Source organism: Cherax quadricarinatus, chromosome 1 (assembly GCF_038502225.1).
Source record: "Cherax quadricarinatus isolate ZL_2023a chromosome 1, ASM3850222v1, whole genome shotgun sequence".
NCBI classification, from domain to species: Eukaryota; Metazoa; Arthropoda; class Malacostraca; order Decapoda; family Parastacidae; genus Cherax; species Cherax quadricarinatus.
Window position 1 is genome coordinate 2,602,117 of NC_091292.1, and position 18,519 is coordinate 2,620,635.

Genomic DNA, 18,519 nt, shown 5'->3' on the forward strand with positions numbered 1-18,519 from the left:
GTATTGATATATTGTACTGAATTATTTCTAAAATTATTTATTTTTTTTTTATTATTATTTTTTTTTCAACAAGTCGGCCATCTCCCACCAAAGCAGGATGACCCAAAAAGAAAGAAAATCCCCAGAAAGAAAATACTTTAATCATCATTCAACACTTTCATCTCACTTTTCATCTCATACATAATCACTGTCTTTGCAGAGGCGCTCAGATACGACAGTTTAGAAGTCCCTCCAAACTGTCAATAATTTAATTATTTTAAAAATACGTAATTCAGTGCAGTACAGTTAAACATATACAATATGAAATCATTTTGTAAAGAAATTAAATTATAAATGTGAATCAAAGACAGTATATTCCTTCCAGTTAAGAATAGAGGCAGCTAAGGCTGAAGGAAAGAGAATTGAACAGGAAGAAAGAAAAACACTTCAAGAGCAGTCAAAATTAGATCAGCAGAAATCCCAATATCAAGACCAGCTAGCTCGTAAACGGTTAGTTTAAGATACATATATGATAATTAGCGTGTAAAATCTATTAAATAATTTCTTCATGGAGTAAAAATGGAAAACAAATGTTAGATAACCAACTTGCTTGATTATGATGATCAATGGACCCTAATTAGTTTAAATATTATGATGATTGTTATAGATGCACTCAAAATGATGACAGTCCTTGGAGCTGGGAAGATGAATTGGTTATATTTTAGTTGAAGCTTCCTTGTGCCTATATAACCGCTAAGAACTTAATGCCTATATAACCGCTAAGAACTTAGCGCCTATATAACCACAAAGAACTCGGTGCCTATATAACTGCTAAGAACTTAGCAGTTATATAAGCACATTTTTTTTACATTTACTGTTTAGGCAGTTATATCTCCTGCTCTTGGCAGAGCCAGGAGTAATATTTTTTTTATTATTAACACACTGGCGATTCCCACCAAGGCAGGGTGGCCCGAAAAAGAAAAACTTTCACCATCATTCACTCCATCACTGTCTTGCCAGAAGGGTGCTATACACTACAGTTTCTTAAACTGCAACATTAACACCCCTCCTTCAGAGTGCAGGCACTGTACTTCCCATCTCCAGGACTCAAATCCGGCCTGCCGGTTAATATTATCACAGTAATTTCTTCTTCTTCTTCTTCTTCTTTCAACAAACCAGCCATATCCCACCGAGGCAAGGTGGCCCAAAAAGAAAAACAAAAGTTTCTCTTTTTAAATTTAGTAATTTATACAGAAGAGGTTACTAGCCCCTTGCCTCCGGCATTTTAGTTGCCTTTTCCAACACGTGCAGTAATTTTTAATAATGCTAAATTTTTACTTACAAAAAAATAACTTCACTGCAGACTTATCTTTCTGCAGCAGGGTACTGAATCTTCCAAGGTCAAACTCTTGATTAAAATCTGGCATAATTAATTTTTCTTTGCAAGGAATATTATTATACCTAAGTGTAAGTTAGCTTATAGGTTACCCATTTAAGTAATTACTGGCTATAAAAGTATTCAGACTAGATTAGTTGACAGTGTAGAGATAATGTTGAAAGTAATTTAATGTGTAATATAAATGTGAATAAAGTCAGACTTCCACTGTAATGTAATTAATTATTTATATGAGTTTGCAAGAAAGGGAGGTGAGCTGTGAGCTCCAATTCTGGGTTCTGCCTCTTTCTTACTTTCTGTGATCTGTCATTAAAGTATCTCTGACAATGCTTCAAACTGCCAAGATTATTATTATAATCAAAAAAGAAGCGCTAAGCCACAAGGGCTATACAGCCCAAACTGCCAAGAACTGTCTAAATATGAAATTAAATCATGTTTTTGGACATCTCTCTATTTATTGTAATATTTTGCATATTTTTAAAGAATCAATATGAAAATTTTTCTCATGTGTATTTCTACATCCCCTGTTTGAAGTCTGTACTAATGTGGAAAAATATTGTACCTTATATAAATTATTGTGAACTACTGCACACAATAATAATATTTATTTCTACAAGTACATGATACAACTTACACAGACCTAGCTGACATCGTTGACATATTGTATAGAAAGCCCCTTGTAATGCAGAGCATTTGGGCAAATTAGGTTAATTTTGTCCTCAGGATGCAACCCATACCAGTCGACTAACATCCAGGTACCTATTTACTGTTAGGTGAACAGGGACAGCAGGTGTCTTAAAGTATCACACCCCCAATGTTTCCATTTGTACCGGGGCTCAAACCACGGACCTCAGTGTGTGAGCTAAGTGTGCTACCAACCGAGCTATAGGACACCTAGCTCATTGATCAGGCTATGATATTCTTAATAATAATACATGAATATCTTGTACAGGTATGAGGATCAGTTGGTGCAGCAGCAGAGGATGCACGAAGAGAATCTGAAGAGACAAGAGGACTCTGTAGCTAAACAAGAAGCTATGAGGAAAGGTTGCCATCTTATCTCTAGAATTTATATATTGAATAGAATTGAACCATAAAGTTGTTTAATCTTTTATTATAAATCAGTCACTGCTTATTTAGCAAGAATCATTTTGCCATACAAGCAAAATGTGTGCTAATTCTTACTATTACTTTGCAAAAATCATTTTCACAATTTTCACATGAAAGTATATTTAATTCATGATAAATAATAATGAGTAACCTTAGTATATCTAACATAATAGAAGATTATGCTCTATTTGATTACATAAATTTTAATTAGGTTTGTTTACTAAGTAGTTTGTTAGATTATATATTGGTGGATAAAAGGTTGATGGGTAGGCTTCAGGATGTACATGTTTATAGAGGGGCAACTGATATATCGGATCATTATTTAGTTGTAGCTACAGTTAGAGTAAGAGGTAGATGGGACAAGAGGAAAATGACAACACCTAGTAAGAGGGAGGTGAAAGTGTATAAACTAAGGGAGGATCAAGTTAGGGTGAGATATAAGCAACTATTGGCAGAAAGGTGGGCTGGTGCAAGTATGAGTAGTGGGGGGTTTGAAGGGGGTTGGAATAGTTTTAAAAATGCAGTATTAGAATGTGGGGCAGAAGTTTGTGGTTATAGGAGGGTGGGTGCAGGAGGAAAGAGGAGTGATTGGTGAAATGATGAAGTAAAGGGTGTGATAAAAGAAAAACAGGTAGCTTATGAGAGGTTTTTACAAAGCAGAAGTGTTATACGAAGAGTAGAATATATGGAGAGTAAAAGAAAGGTGAAGAGAGTGGCGAGAGAGTGCAAAAGGAGAGCAGATGATAGAGTGGGAGAGGCACTGTTAGGAAATTTTGATGAAAATAAGAAAAAATTTTGGAGCAAGTTAAACAAGTTAAGAAAGCCTAGGGAATGAATGGATATGTCAGTTAAAAACAGAGTATGGGAGTTAGTAGATGAGGAGATGGAGGTATTGGGTAGATAGCAAGAATATTTTGAGGAACTTTTAAATGTCGACAAAGAAAGGGAGGCGGTAATTTCATGCACTGGCCAGGGAGGTATACCATCTTGTAGGAGTGAAGAAGAGCAGGATGTGAGTGTGGGGGAGGTGCGTGAGGCATTACGTAGAATGAAAGGGGGTAAAGCAGCTGGAACTGATGGGATCATGACAGAAATGTTAAAAGCAGGGGGGGATATAGTGTTGGAGTGGTTGGTACTTTTGTTTAATAAATGTATGAAAGAGGGGAAGGTACCTAGGGATTGGCAGAGAGCATGTATAGTCCCTTTATATAAAGGGAAGGAGGACAAGAGAGATTGTAAAAAGTATAGAGGAATAAGTTTACTGAGTATACCAGGAAAAGTGTACGGTAGGGTTATTATTGAAAGAATTAGATTAGAGGTAAGACAGAATGTAGGATTGCGGACGAGCAAGGAGATTTTAGAGTGGGTAGGGGATGTGTAGATCAAGTGTTTACATTGAAGCATATATGTGAACAGTATTTAGATAAAGGTAGGGAAGTTTTTATTGCATTTATGGATTTAGAAAAGGCATATGATAGAGTGGATAGGAGAGGAATGTGGCAGATATTACAAGTATATGGAATAGGTGGTAAGTTACTAAATGCTGTAAAGAGTTTTTATGAGGATAGGCTCAGGTTAGGGTGTGTAGAAGAGAGGGAGACTACTTCCCAGTAAAGGTGGGTCTTAGACAGGGATGTGTATTGTCACCATAGTTGTTTACTATATTTATAGATGGGGTTGTAAAAGAAGTAAATGCTAGGGTGTTGGGGAGAGGGGTGGGATTAAATTATGGGGAATCAAATACAAAATGGGAATTGACATAGTTACTTTTTGCTGATGACACTGTGCTTATGGGAGGTTTTAAAGAAAAATTGCAAAGGTTCGTGGACGAGTTTGGGAGTGTGTGTAAAGGTAGAAAGTTGAAAGTGAACATAGAAAAAGAGTAAGGTGATGAGGGTATCAAATGATTTAGATAAAGAAAAATTGGATATCGTATTGGGGAGGAGGAATGTGGAAGAAGTGAATGTTTTCAGATATTTGGGAGTTGACGTGTCAGCGGATGGATTTATGAAGGATGAGCTTAATCATAGAATTGATGAAGGAAAAAAGGCGAGTGGTGCGTTGAGGTAAATGTGGAGACAAAAAACGTTATCTATGGTGGCAAAGAAGGGAAATGTATGAAACTATAGTAGTACCAACACTCTTATATGGGTGTGAAGCTTGGGTTGTAAATGCTGCAGCGAGGAGGCGCTTGGAGGCAGTGGAGATGTCCTGTCTAAGGGCAATGTGTGGTGTGAATATTATGCAGAAAATTCGGAGTGTGGAAATTAGGAGAAGGTGTGGAGTTAATAAAAGTATTAGTCAGAGAGCTGAAGAGGGATTGTTGAGGTGGCTTGGTCATTTAGAGAGAATGAATCGAAGTAGAATGACATGGAGAGTGTATAAATCTGTAGGGGAAGGAAGGCAAGGTAGGGGTCGTCCTTGAAAAGGTTGGAGGGAGGGAGTAAAGGAGGTTTTGTGGGCGAGGGGCTTGGACTTCCAGCGAGCGTGCATGAGCGTGTTAGACAGGAGTGAATGGAGACGAATGGCATTTGGGACCTGACGAGCTGTTGGAGTGTGAGCAGGGTAATATTTAGTGAAGGGATTCAGGGAAACCGGTTATTTTTATGTAGCCGGACTTGAGTCCTGGAAATGGGAAGTACAATACCTGCACTTTAAAGGAGGGGTTTGGGATATTGGCAGTTTGGAGGGATATGTTGTGTATCTTTATATGTATATGCTTCTAAACTGTTGTATTCTGAGCACCTTTGCAAAAACAGTGATTATGAGTGAGTGAGGTGAAAGTGTTGAATGATGATAAAAGTATTTTCTTTTTGGGGATTTTCTTTCTTTTTTGGGTCACCCTGCCTTGGTGGAAGACGGCCGACTTGTTGAAAAAAAATATATATATCTTCTTTCTTTCAACACACCGGCCGTACCCCACCGAGGCAGGGTGGCCCAAAAGGAAAAACAAAAGTTTCTCATTTTACATTTAGTAATATATACAAGAGAAGAGGTTACTAGCCCCTTGCTCCTGGCATTTTAGTCGCCTCTTACGATACGCATGGCTTACGGAGGAAGAATTCTGTTCCACTTCCCCATGGAGATAAGAGGAAATAGACAAGAATAAGAACTAGAAAGAAAATAGAAGAAAACCCAGAGGGGTGTGTGCATATATATGCTTGTACATGCATGTGCAGTGTGACCCAAGTGCAGGTAGAAGTAGCAAGACGTACCTGAAATCTTGCATGTGTATGAGACAGAAAAAAAAAGACACCAGCAATTCTACCATCGTGGGTTTTAATATATATATATATTATATGTACATTATATATATATATATATATATATATATATATATATATATATATATATATAAAATATATTATATATATTTATAATATATAATATGCATATTTATTATATATTATATGTATTTTTATTATATATATATATATATATATATATTATATATATATATATATATATATTATATATATATATATATATATTGAATCTTGTTTCATAAAAAGCAGTTTTGACAATAATATGAATATTTCCTTTGGTTTATATAAATTAGATCCATTTATAATTAATAGAATTTGGGAAGAATTTAATAATACACTGGACAAATAATAATTTTTAAACTTTCTTGGGTAGAATAGCTTGGGGGTGAGTTGTGCTACCCTCTACTATTCCCTGCCCCGCTGTTTTCTGTAACCTGCTGATCATCCCCCCTCCCTTCTGCCATCCAATTCCCTTGCTTCCTTCCCTACCCTGCAGCGCTGTATAGCCCTTGTGGCTTAGCGCTTCTTTTTGATTATAATAATAATCCTTACACAGTAAATCATTTTAGTCATTCTTCTCTGTATGTTCTCTAATGAGTCTATGTCCATCCTGTAGTAAGGAGACCAAAACTGAGCAGCATAATCTAAATGAGGCCTCACTAGTGATGTATAGAGCTGTAAAATAACTTTTGGACTTCTGTTACTTATACTTCTTGAGATAAATCCAAGTAATCTGTTGGCCTTGTTGCGCACACTAAGACACTGCTGTCTTGGCTTTAGATTTCTGCTTACCATGACTCCCAAGTCTTTTTCACATTCTGTATGATCAAGCTCTACTTCACCTAGATTATAGCTTCGAGGGTTATTTTCATTACCAAGTGCAAGTACCTTACACTTGTCCACATTGAACTTCATCTGCCATTTTTCAGACCAAGACATTAATTTGTCCAAATCATCCTGGAGTTCATTGACGTCCTTCTCAGAGTGAATTATACGGCCTATCTTTGTATCATCAGCAAACTTACTCATGTCACTCGTAATCCCTTCATCAAGGTCATTAATGTAAATTATGAACAGGAGAGGGCCTAAAACTGATCCTTGTGGAACGCCACTAGTGACTAATCCCCATTCAGATTTCACTCCATTAATGGTAACTCTCTGCTTTCTATTGGTAAGCCATGCCTCAATCCATGCTAGAACTTTACCTCCTATACCATGAGCTGCCACTTTTCTTAAGAGTCTCTTGTGAGGTACTCTGTCAAAGGCTTTACTAAAATCCAAATAAACAATATCATATTCCTTATCAGTGTCACTGCCTCAAATGTTCTATTGAAGAACGTCAGCAAGTTTGTCAGGCAGGAACGACCTCTCGTGAATCCATGCTGAGATTCATTTATCAAGTTATGCTCTTCAAGGTGACTTCTGATAATGTCAGCTATAATTGATTCTAATAACTTGCCCACTATAGATGTCAGGCTTATTGGACGGTAATTTGAAGGAGTGGACTTATCCCCTGATTTGAATATAGGAACCACATTAGCCATCTTCCACAACTCTGGCACAACACTGGTAAGGATGGACGCATTGAATACACTCGATAATGGCTGACTAAGCTCCATCTTGCATTCCTTAAGCACCCTTGAAAACAACTCATCGGGTCCTGGGGACTTATTTTGTTTCAGTTTGTCTATCTGTTTAATAACCATGTCCCTCGTGACAGTAATATTAGTTAACTTAAATTCATCAGGAACTAAATAATTGTTAATTACTGTTATCTCATTTACATCTTCCTGTGTAAAAACTGACAAAAAATAGTCATTAAATAAGGAACACATTTCCAGTTCATTATCCGTCAGCTGTCCATTCCCAGTTTTCAGAGGTCCTACTTTTTCCTTCACCTTCGTCCTATACACTTGAAAGAACCCCTTTGGATTAGTCTTTGATTCATTAGCAACTCTAATTTCATAGTCACGTTTAGCCTTTCTAATCGCCTTTTTTACTTCTTTTCTAAGCTGAACATATTGGTCAGTAAGGTTAACCTCTCCTCTTCTGATGCGCCTATAAATTCCCCTTTTCTCCCCTAATAGATGCTTTAGCCTCCTGTTAACCCATTTGGGATCGTTATTATTAGACCTAATTTCTCTCTGGGGAATGTATATACTCTGGGCACTGTGTACATTATTAAGAAAACAATCATAAAAGCAGATCCCTTCATATTCATAAGTATGATTATCATCAATAAAATCATTAGCTAGATAACCCCAATCAAGATTAGACAGATGTTCCCTAAGTCCATTATAATCGGCAGAACGAAAATCAGGGATTTTTACTGTATTATCATTATTCTTGCATTCCCAATTAATGCTAAAAGTGATGGATTTGTGATCACTTGCGCCAAGCTCTTCAGTGATCTCCAGATTATTAACGAGTGTTTCCTTATTTGACAAGACTAGGTCTAGCAAATTATTACCCCTGGTAGGCTCAGTTACACTCTGTTTCAGAAAACAGTCCTGAACTGTTTCCATAAAGTCACTGGACTCTAGATTACCTGTCAAAGAATTCCAGTCAATTTGACTAAAGTTAAAGTCCCCTATTATGACTATGTTACTGTGTCCAGAAGCCCTTACAATTTCGTCCCAAAGAAGTCTCCCTCTATCGTGATCCAAGCCTGGAGGTCGGTATATTACACCTAGAATTAGTTTTTCTTGACCCTCCACGAACTCTACCCAAACAGACTCTGTTACTGCTCCATCTATTTTTATACCTGTTTTTATGCAACAATTAATATTTTCTCGAACATACAATGCAACTTCTCCCCCCTTCCCATTACATCTATCCACATTGAACAACTTAAATCCCTGAATATTACACTCAGCAGTCATATCCCGACTCTTTAAATCATACCACGTTTCAGTTAATGCAATGATATCAAAGTTCCCAGCACATGCTACCAAACGTAGTTCATTAATTTTATTTCTTGCACTTCGACTGTTAGCATAAAATACCATCATATGTTTTTTCTTCTGCACATTTTTCCTAGTCATCTTTGTTTTAACACAATTTGTTTGTGAGGGAGGGATGGAGAATATGACACTAATATCAACTCTATGGCTTATTTATCTATCACAATTCAACTGATATGATATAATAAACAATATTAATAACATAGAAACATGGAATATACTCTAGAATGAATAAAATAAGTCATTACATATGTCACGAGAGGTGTTGTGTTGTGTTGTTGTTGTTGGGTATATAAGGGCCACTGAGTGCAACCCGTCCATAATGGTGGTGAGGCGGCGGTGGTTTTTGTAGCCCTATATAACTCCAACAACATTGGAGGAGTTGGTAGAATCGCTGAATCACTGAAGAAGGAACCCTCTACCACCATCACTACGACCTTCTACCACTCTTACAACTATTACCACCATAAACCATACCCCCGGCCGGGATTGAACCCGCGGTCATAGAGTCTCAAAACTCCAGCCCATCGCGCTAGCCACTAGACCAGCTAGCCACAATAAGATTCATCCAACTAGGTATATTTCTACACCATAGGAAAGTTAGCACAGGCACCTCTGTGACCACAAATGCAAGTTTTTACAGACGAATCTCCAGCTAGCGTGGCCGTGACGAACTCTAGCTCAAGTCCCTTCACTGCCGTCAACATGACTTAAGAAATCGTAATGACACGATTGCAAATAAACCATACCCCCGGCCGGGATTGAACCCGCGGTCATAGAGTCTCAAAACTCCAGCCCGTCGCGCTAGCCACTAGACCAGCTAGCCTGTGCTAACTTTCCTATGGTGTAGAAATATACCTAGTTGGATGAATCTTATTGTGGCTAGCTGGTCTAGTGGCTAGCGCGACGGGTTGGAGTTTTGAGACTCTATGACCGCGGGTTCAATCCCGGCCGGGGGTATGGTTTATTTGCAATCGTGTCATTACGATTTCTTAAGTCATGTTGACGGCAGTGAAGGGACTTGAGCTAGAGTTCGTCACGGCCACGCTAGCTGGAGATTCGTCTGTAAAAACTTGCATTTGTGGTCACAGAGGTGCCTGTGCTAACTTTCCTATGGTGTAGAAATATACCTAGTTGGATGAATCTTATTGTGGCTAGCTGGTCTAGTGGCTAGCGCGACGGGCTGGAGTTTTGAGACTCTATGACCGCGGGTTCAATCCCGGCCGGGGGTATGGTTTATTTGCAATCGTGTCATTACGATTTCTTAAGTCATTACCACCATCACTACTACCTTCTACCACCATCACTACCACCAAAGAAAGCTTCTAGTGCCAGCCCTTGGTAAAGAATGTGAGAAACACATAATTTATGAAAAAGTTTGTAGAAAAATACAAAGATGATGGTGGTAGAGTGGAAGCAGTTGTGATAGTGGTTGATGAACATAAGAATATAAGAACATAAGAAAGGAGGATCACTGCAGCAGGCCTGTTGGCCCATGCTCGGCAGGTCCTTTACAATTCATCCCACTAACGAAACATTATCCCAACCCAGTCCTCAATGCTACCCAAGAAATAAGCTCTGATAACTATCCACTCATTTGCAAGTCCCAAATGAGTGGATGGAGTTATCAGAGCTTATTTCTTGGGTAGCATTGAGGACTGGGTTGGGAAAATGTTTCGTTAGTGGGATGAATTGTAAAGGACCTGCCGAGCATGGGCCAACAGGCCTGCTGCAGTGATCCTCCTTTCTTATGTTCATCAACCACTATCACAACTGCTTCCACTCTACCACCACCATCTTTGTATTTTTCTACAAACTTTTTCATAAATTATGTGTTTCTCACATTCTTTACCAAAGGGCTGGCACTAGAAGCTTTATTTGGAGCCATGGTAGCTTATTTAGCACTTGCAAGCACTAAAATCAATGGAATATTATGAAATATTTTGTAGGAGCATGTGAGGGGACAGTCACTAACTGGTAAACAATGGCACACTGGCTGGGAAGGAAAGGCCGAGGCGGCTCAGAGCGTGAGTACGCGTCCAAGACGAAGGACTATGAGGACTATTAGCGAGTTACCGGACCATTTGCGAGCCAATATTTTGACGAAAAAACAGGACCATTTCCGAAATGGACGACTTTCAGGCCGGACGATTATTGAGCGACCACTGTACACTGGTACCTCAGTATACGTCTGCTTTGGAATAAGTCCAACTTGATATACATCCTGTTTGGACCCGAAAATTTTTGCTTGGTATGTGACCTTTCTTTGGAATACGACTCGTGTGCTAGAACTTACATGGGTCAAAATGAGTCATGACACCGTGTACTACCCTTGTTTACAAAGCCAGGACTGCCCACATTTAATTCATCTAATACGTACACAGCTCTAATATACATTACTTAGATACACAAATAACCCGCACATAAAAGACAGAAGCTTACGACGACGTTTCGGTCCGACTTGGACCATTGACAAAGTCACACTAACAGAGGAGGAGCAGGATGGCTATATATAGGCAGGAAGAGGTGGAGGTAGTAGTAGTAGTAGTGGTAGTAGACAGGATGAAATGACACATGCACAACACCCGGGCATCCCCACCGTAGACGTTTCGCCATCCAGCCAGCCACTGGATGGCGAAACGTCCACAACAAAGACAACCAGACGCCGCACATGTGTCTAATTTCATCAGTAGATGTAGTAGAAGAAGAAGAGGTAGTAGTAGTGGTAGTGGTAGAAGTGGGAAATAAGGAAGACGAGCCAGTCAAATACAAAGGAAGGGGAGCACTGCAAGAGAGCTAGAAACCCACAGAGGGAGAGCAAGCACACCGAGGTGCGTGAAAGGGGAAGTGGTGAAATAAAATAAAGAAGGAACAGAAACACGAGACAGGAGAGAGAAAGACAACCCAGAGGAGAAAAGGAGAGAGGAAAGGGGAAGAGGAAGAAGAAAAAGAAGAAGAAGAAGAAAAAAAGAGGATTCAGGTTAAGTCACGGGTGTTCTGAAGTTTGGAGCATTTTACAATGTAGTGGGAGAGGAAGGCATCTACAGAGACGAAGCCAGGGCTAAGGTTCATACAAGGAAAGTTGTGTATAAGAGAGGATTCAACTAAACGGCGACTGTTCGAGTTGGAAGTAGGGAAGACAGTTTTAGCAGAAGACCAGTCAATAGGATGGCTATGATCTCTGACGTGACAGAAAAGAGCATTGTTAGTGTCGGCAAGCCTAACACTATTTTTGTGCTCCCTAAGTCTGTCAGAAAGAGATCGACCAGTTTCTCCAAAGTATTGAAGAGGACAGGAGGAGCAAGAGATAGAGTAGACACCAGGAACATCTGTAGAGGGAGGAGAGGTATGAACGAGATTAGTGCGAAGAGTGTTAGTCTGGCGGAAGGTAAGCTTGATGTCTAAGGGACGGAGAGAATTGTTGAGATTAGAAAGACCGGAAATGTAGGGAAGGCAGAGGATAGAAGAGTTCCCATGAGTAGAGAGTTTGGGAGAGAAGAAATTGCGTTTAGCACGTGAGAGGGCAGAGTCTATGAAATGGGAAGGGTAGCCAAGACGGGAGAACGAATTATAAAGAGTGGAAATTTCTGCTGGAAGGAACTGAGGATCACAGATGCGGAGGGCACGGAGAAAGAGGGAGATAAGAACACTTTTCTTGACAGGGGAAGCATGATAGGAAAAGTAGTGAATGTACATGCCACTGTGCATAGGTTTACGGTAAACGGAAAAGGAAAAACCCGTATCTGAGCGGTGGACATGGACATCAAGGAAAGGAAGTAAGGAATTAGATTCCCATTCAGCTTTAAACTTAATGGAAGGGGAAAGATTGTTAAGAGCTTCAAGAAAAGTGTATCGTTCCAGTCACGGTATTGTGCCTTTTTGTTATTTATGGACCCCGCAGTTAAGTGTCATATTCTCTCCAACTTTTTTAATGTTCTTCCCTCTTTTAAACCCCTCTTTCGATCTTATGAGGCTGCTCTTATTGCTACCCGGCGTCGTAAGAATCAGCTTCGCTTCCTACGTGACTGTCTTGCTGAACAAGTTCTGCCACCTTCCTTCTCCCACTTCCTGAAAACCAACCCACTGGGCACTCCCTTTCCTGATCATGCCCGTCTCCTACTTCAACAGCTCATTCTTTCTACTAAATCACAGGTTGAAGATGCCTTCTTTACTCTCCGTCAACGTCAACGTGCTCTCTTTGCGGCTCTACCACAGGATCTCTGTAACCTTCTCTCTACCATTGCCTTTGACACTGCTCGCCTGAATGCGCAAATTCATTCTTCCAAACTACAAAATAAACTTCAACGTCTCATCTCAGCTAGCCCTTGGTCTAAATTCTCCCTCACTGACTGTGTTACTAATCTGTCTTCTGTCTCACTCTCTCAGTATGAGCTTGAACTTCTTGGTTTTGGTCTTTCCTTTGCCACTTCGCCTACTCCTCGCGCTGGTATTTCCCTGATTAGCTCTTTTGATTCCTTTCGTCAATCTCGCTTCCGTAATCTTCCTGACTTGTCCACTTTTCGTGGTGCTCTCCTTCCTGCTCTTGTTAGTCTGTTTTCCAAGAATCACCACCTTCCACGCCGTTACCAACTTGCCCTTTCTTCTCTTAAATCTAACACTAACATTGTCATACTATCTTCTGACAAAGGTAATTCGGTAGTTATCCTTGATCGCGAGGATTACCTCCGTAAAGCTGATGTCTTGCTCTCTGACTCACGCACCTACACTCCTCTCGTTTCCAACCCTCTTGATCGCATCAAGAGAACTTTCAACAAAAAACTAAGGACTCTCTCCGACCTCTGTCCTCCTGACTTTGACCTTGTTCAACGGTTTCGTGTCATCTGTCCCTCTCTTCCCTATTTCTATGGCCTTCCCAAAACTCATAAACCTGATATTCCTCTTCGTCCTATCATATCCTCTAGAGGTTCTGTCTCTTATTCTCTTGCTTCTTGGCTGGCCAAAACCCTCACTCCCTTTCTTGGTACTTTTTCTCCTGCCCACCTCCGTCACTCTCAAGACTTCATTGAACGGGTTCGCTCTCTCCCAACCTGTAAGATGCTTAGTCTTGACGTTGAGTCCCTCTTCACCAATGTCCCTCTTGATGATGTCCTTGATTTCCTTAGAGAGAAGGCCCATGAAGGGTTTCTTCATCTCCCTATCCCCACTGATGTCTTTCTTGATCTGATCCGCCTCTGTGTGGACTCTAACTCCTTTTCCTTCCAAGGGAAATATTATTCCCAAACCTTTGGTGTCGCTATGGGCTCTCCTCTCTCTCCTGTCCTTGCTAATCTTTACATGGAATACTTCGAGACTGTTCTTCTTCCTACCCTCGATGTGCAACCTTCACTCTGGCTCCGCTATGTGGATGACATCTTTGCTCTGTGGCCTCATGACTCCAGTCTCTTCCAACCTTTTCTTGAAGCTCTTAACAATCTTGCCCCTTCCATTAAGTTTAAAGCTGAATGGGAATCTAATTCCTTACTTCCTTTCCTTGATGTCCATGTCCACCGCTCAGATACGGGTTTTTCCTTTTCCGTTTACCGTAAACCTATGCACAGTGGCATGTACATTCACTACTTTTCCTATCATGCTTCCCCTGTCAAGAAAAGTGTTCTTATCTCCCTCTTTCTCCGTGCCCTCCGCATCTGTGATCCTCAGTTCCTTCCAGCAGAAATTTCCACTCTTTATAATTCGTTCTCCCGTCTTGGCTACCCTTCCCATTTCATAGACTCTGCCCTCTCACGTGCTAAATGCAATTTCTTCTCTCCCAAACTCTCTACTCATGGGAACTCTTCTATCCTCTGCCTTCCCTACATTTCCGGTCTTTCTAATCTCAACAATTCTCTCCGTCCCTTAGACATCAAGCTTACCTTCCGCCAGACTAACACTCTTCGCACTAATCTCGTTCATACCTCTCCTCCCTCTACAGATGTTCCTGGTGTCTACTCTATCTCTTGCTCCTCCTGTCCTCTTCAATACTTTGGAGAAACTGGTCGATCTCTTTCTGACAGACTTAGGGAGCACAAAAATAGTGTTAGGCTTGCCGACACTAACAATGCTCTTTTCTGTCACGTCAGAGATCATAGCCATCCTATTGACTGGTCTTCTGCTAAAACTGTCTTCCCTACTTCCAACTCGAACAGTCGCCGTTTAGTTGAATCCTCTCTTATACACAACTTTCCTTGTATGAACCTTAGCCCTGGCTTCGTCTCTGTAGATGCCTTCCTCTCCCACTACATTGTAAAATGCTCCAAACTTCAGAACACCCGTGACTTAACCTGAATCCTCTTTTTTTCTTCTTCTTCTTCTTTTTCTTCTTCCTCTTCCCCTTTCCTCTCTCCTTTTCTCCTCTGGGTTGTCTTTCTCTCTCCTGTCTCGTGTTTCTGTTCCTTCTTTATTTTATTTCACCACTTCCCCTTTCACGCACCTCGGTGTGCTTGCTCTCCCTCTGTGGGTTTCTAGCTCTCTTGCAGTGCTCCCCTTCCTTTGTATTTGACTGGCTCGTCTTCCTTATTTCCCACTTCTACCACTACCACTACTACTACCTCTTCTTCTTCTACTACATCTACTGATGAAATTAGACACATGTGCGGCGTCTGGTTGTCTTTGTTGTGGACGTTTCGCCATCCAGTGGCTGGCTGGATGGCAAAACGTCTACGGTGGGGATGCCCGGGTGTTGTGCATGTGTCATTTCATCCTGTCTACTACCACTACTACTACTACTACCTCCACCTCTTCCTGCCTATATATAGCCGTCCTGCTCCTCCTCTGTTAGTGTGACTTTGTCAATGGTCCAAGTCGGACCGAAACGTCGTCGTAAGCTTCTGTCTTTTATGTGCGGGTTATTTGTGTATCGTTCCAGTCACGGTATTGTGCCTTTTTGTTATTTATACATTACTTAGGTTTGCATACTGTAACAACCCGCACTGTAACTATGAATTTTTATGTGATTTTGTGCTTTGTCATATAAATTTTTAGTAAATTCATTAACCATGAGTTCTAAGAAAGTATGCGCGGAGCCCCAGACTGACATAATGAGATTAGTCACGAGGGAGCATTCACCAAATTCAACTTCAATAACAAAAACATAAAGTGGGACCAAGTAAACCAAGTCCTAATCGATATAAGCTGGGAAGATATACTAAGCAACACAGACCCCAACTTATGCCTAGAACAGATTAACTTGGTGGCACTCGATGTATGCACAAGGCTTATTCCTCTAAGAAAAAGGAGGAGTAGACGTAAAATAGAAAGAGAGGCGCTCCCTTTACAGGCGACGGAAAAGAATAACAGAGCGGCTAAATGAGGTCAATATATCTGAAATGAGTAGGGAGACACTGGTCAGAGAAATAGCAAGCATCGAACTTAAGCTAAAGGAATCTTATAGGAGTCAGGAATTGCGGGAAGAACTAAAAGCCATAAATGAAATCGAAAGAAACCCAAAGTATTTCTTCTCCTATGCCAAATCAAAGTCGAGAACAACGTCCAGTATTGGGCCCCTACTTAAACAAGATGGGTCCTACACAGATGACAGCAAGGAAATGAGTGAGCTACTCAAGTCCCAATATGACTCAGTTTTTAGCAAGCCGCTAACCAGACTGAGAGTCGAAGATCAAAATGAATTTTTTATGGGAGAGCCACAGAATTTGGTTAACACAAGCCTATCCGATGTTATCCTGACGCCAAATGACTTCGAACAGGCGATAAATGACATGCCCATGCACTCTGCCCCAGGGCCAGACTCAGGGAACTCCGTGTTCATCAAGAACTGCAAGAAGCCCCTATCACGAGCCTTTACCATCCTACCATCCTATGGAGAGGGAGCATGGACACGGGGGTCGTCCCACAGTTACTAAAAACAACAGACATAGCCCCACTCCACAAAGGGGGCGGTAAAGCAACAGCAAAGAACTACAGACCGATAGCACTAACATCCCATATCATAAAAATCTTTGAAAGGGTCCTCAGAAGCAAGATCACCACCAATCTAGAAACCCATCAGTTACACAACCCAGAGCAACATGGGTTTATAACAGGTCACTCCTGTCTGTCTCAACTATTGGATCACTACGACAAGGTCCTAGATGCACTAGAAGACAAAAAGAATGCAGATGTAACATATACAGACTTTGCAAAAGCCTTCGACAAGTGTGACCATGGCGTAATAGCGCACAAAATACGTGCTAAAGGAATAACAGGAAAAGTCGGTCGATGGATCTATAATTTCCTCACTAACAGAACACAGAGAGTAGTAGTCAACAGAGTAAAGTCCGAGGCAGCTACGGTGAAAAGCTCTGTTCCACAAGGCACAGTACTCGCTCCCATCTTGTTCCTCATCCTCATATCTGACATAGACAAGGATGTCAGCCACAGCACTGTGTCTTCCTTTGCAGATGACACTCGAATCTGCATGACAGTGCCTTCCATTGCAGATACTGCAAGGCTCCAGGCGGACATCAACCAAATCTTTCAGTGGGCTGCAGAAAACAATATGAAGTTCAACGATGAGAAATTTCAATTACTCAGATATGGTAAACACGAGGAAATTAAATCTTCATCAGAGTACAAAACAAATTCTGGCCACAAAATAGAGCGAAACACCAACGTCAAAGACCTGGGAGTGATCATGTCGGAGGATCTCACCTTCAAGGACCATAACATTGTATCAATCGCATCTGCTAGAAAAATGACAGGATGGATAATGAGAACCTTCAAAACTAGGGATGCCAAGCCCATGATGACACTCTTCAGGTCACTTGTTCTATCTAGGCTGGAATATTGCTGCACACTAACAGCACCTCTCAAGGCAGGTGAAATTGCTGACCTAGAAAATGTACAGAGAACCTTCACGGCGCGCATAACGGAGATAAAACACCTCAATTACTGGGAGCGCTTGAAGTTCCTGAGCCTGTATTCCCTGGAACGCAGGCGGGAGAGATACATGATTATATACACCTGGAAAATCCTAGAGGGACTAGTACCGAACTTGCACACGAAAATCACTCACTACGAAAGCAAAAGACTTGGCAGACGGCGCAACATCCCCCCAATGAAAAGCAGGGGTGTCACTAGCACGTTAAGAGACCATACAGTAAGTGTCAGGGGCCCCGAGACTGTTCAACTGCCTCCCAGCATACATAAGGGGGATTACCAACAGACCCCTGGCAGTCTTCAAGCTGGCACTGGACAAGCACCTAAAGTCGGTTCGTGACCAGCCGGGCTGTGGCTTGTATGTTGGTTTGTGTGCAGCCAGCAGTAACAGCCTGGTTGATCAGGCTCTGATCCACCAGGAGGCCTGGTCACAGACCGGGCCGCGGGGGCGTTGATCCCCGGAACTCTCTCCAGGTAAACTCCAGGTAATGAGAAGAGCCAAGCAACGAAGAAAATGGTACAGCGGAGGATATTGTCTCTCTGGGCAGGTCCATGGGTCTGGATGTGTGATGGTTATGTGGAGGAGTTAGTGGAGGAGCACAGGGAAGAGCTGACCACTGAGGAGTTACAGGAACTTGAGAAGGAGGAGCACAAATCTAAGATGGATGCACTCTCTTCAGGCTCAGAAGAGGAGATAGAGGAAGTCCCTACTTCATTAATCAAGGAAATCTTTGCCAAATGGATGGACATCAAAAACTTTGCAGAGAAGTACCACCCCCAACAAACCCCAAACAAGCCATAATAGCATTGTCTGGAATGATCACACCCCTCAAGGGAAGTTCCTTGATGCTGGTGAGGGGCTCTTGATCTAGGGAATTGGATCTGTGCTCCAGTTCCCTGAATTGAGCCTGAATACCTTCCATCCCCCCACATG

At 41.2% G+C, this 18,519-nt stretch overlaps 1 long non-coding RNA gene across 3 annotated transcripts in view; it reads left to right on the forward strand.

Annotated features, from left to right (window-relative positions):
• Window positions 1-18,519, forward strand: part of LOC138852469 (uncharacterized) — a 75,202-nt gene that overhangs the window by 40,237 nt on the left and 16,446 nt on the right. For 2 of the 3 annotated variants that reach the window (XR_011391791.1, XR_011391797.1), the window contains 2 exons: window positions 365-489; window positions 2,328-2,422. This is a non-coding gene — a long non-coding RNA (uncharacterized lncRNA). The remainder of the gene's footprint in view (window positions 1-364; window positions 490-2,327; window positions 2,423-18,519) is intronic. The other variant, XR_011391800.1, reaches the window with a different exon arrangement.